Source organism: Pteropus vampyrus, unplaced genomic scaffold (genome assembly GCF_000151845.1).
Source record: "Pteropus vampyrus isolate Shadow unplaced genomic scaffold, Pvam_2.0 Scaffold145, whole genome shotgun sequence".
In the NCBI taxonomy this organism is placed as follows: Eukaryota; Metazoa; Chordata; class Mammalia; order Chiroptera; family Pteropodidae; genus Pteropus; species Pteropus vampyrus.
In genome coordinates, this window is record NW_011888926.1 from 159,768 (window position 1) to 161,587 (window position 1,820).

Below are 1,820 nucleotides of genomic sequence, written 5' to 3' on the forward strand. Positions count from 1 at the left end.
CATTCACTCCCAGCTCGGCCCTGAGCTAGCTGTGAACTTGGGCAACTTTCTCAACCTTCCTGAGCCTCTCGTTCCTCATTCAGACATAACAAGAGAGGGCTGTGGTGAGGGTCAAACGAGCCGATAGACATGGAGCCTTTCACCCGGCGCCAAGCCTACGGAGCATCCTCAATACACGTCCGCTGCAGCTGCTCCTGCTGCTCGCAGCACAGCCGGACCGGACTGCCTCTTGTTTCCTGAAAACCCCCAGCCCTCCCCGCCTCTGGGCTCTTAGATGGTCTTTTCCCTCGGTTCTGAATGGCCCGTTTCCTGGCCACTTGGCTTCGTGAGGTTGTAGCTGACAGTCGCAGCGACAAAACCTAGCACAGTTAGAATGTTCACGGGAACTTCCTGAGCATGTGTGGCCACGTGTAAATCCTCATCATGATTTGGTGATGCTGCGATCATACCTACAGCCTTCTGAGCACATGTACACACGTAGCCTGCCGGCCCTCAGGCCAAGGGCTTTACGGGGCCCACTGACTGTTCACGGTAGTTCCTATGACGTAGGCACTTTCTTTATGTGCATTTTGTACAAGGGGGGACTGGAGCACAGAAAGGTACAGACCACATCCTGAGTCAAGTGTTCTTGACCCTTTCGTATTCTTAAAAATGATTGAGGACCTCAGGAATGTTTGCGTATGGAGTGTATCTGTCACCATTTACTGTCTTAGAAATCGTTGTGATTTCTCTGTAGGCTCAGGGAAAACGTTGGGGTTTTAAAATAATGATTTGTTGGATGATAACGAGGTCACAGAAATTACAGCAGTTATACTAGAAACGAGCTAGAAGCGGGTGTCGAGAAACTGAGTCCATCTCTGAAAACCGACTCTTGCGGCTTGTTTATACCCTAAATGTTTCAATGGCCTGAGAAAACATTAGGGAGCACATTCCATCCGTGGTCAGAGCTGGGAGTGATCACGCGACATGTAGCCTCCGAAAAGCCCGCAGTACACACATGAAAGACTCAGGGCAGAGAGGACAAATGACGTCTCAGCATCCTTATGGACGTGGTACGCTGGAGACCACACCTCGTGGACAGCTGCCTTCAGTCACAGAGCTGTCACGTCACAGAGCTGACATGCAGACCCAGGCTGATTCCCGGGCCACACGCACAGCTAGAATGTTCTTTTGGGCCTCTGGCTTTACCAAGTTTGCAATAATGAGCATGCGCAACTTCTATGATTAGAAAAATATTAACAAACAAAATGTTGGAAAAGACATAGATCCTGCCGTATTAATAGTTTCCTACATTTTAAAAAATAATTTCATATGCCAAAATTTCAATATAAGTACTTCCCATAATTCTATACCCAAATTTCTGATTAATTTTTTTTATATTTGTTATATCTTTGTTGCAGTATTCTTTACAAATAATAAACTGCACATATTTAGATGATATAGTTTGAGGAAATGTGCCTACATTCCATCATCCATGAGACCGTCACAAGCTATCCATCACAATATCAAGCATTTTCACCACCCCCAAATCTTCCCTGTGCCTTTTTACAATCCATCTCTTCCACACCCCCAGCAACCACTCGTCAGCTCTCTGTCATGACCGATTACTTTGCATTTCCTAGGATTTTACACAAATGAAAAGAAAGCATACACAATATTCTTTTTTGTGAGGCTTTATTCTCCAAGCATAAGGATCTTGAGATTCATTCATGCCGTTATGTGTATTCGGAGCTGGTCCCTTTTCATTGCTGACTAGTATTCCGTCTTGTGGTTCCCCCACCTGGTGGCTGCACTCATCAGTTGATGGACAGGTTTGTTTC

General features: G+C 46.0%; 1 protein-coding gene across 1 annotated transcript in view; it reads left to right on the forward strand.

Annotated features, from left to right (window-relative positions):
* Positions 1–1,820, forward strand: part of EFCAB6 (EF-hand calcium binding domain 6) — a 197,139-nt gene that overhangs the window by 100,168 nt on the left and 95,151 nt on the right. The window lies entirely within an intron of this gene.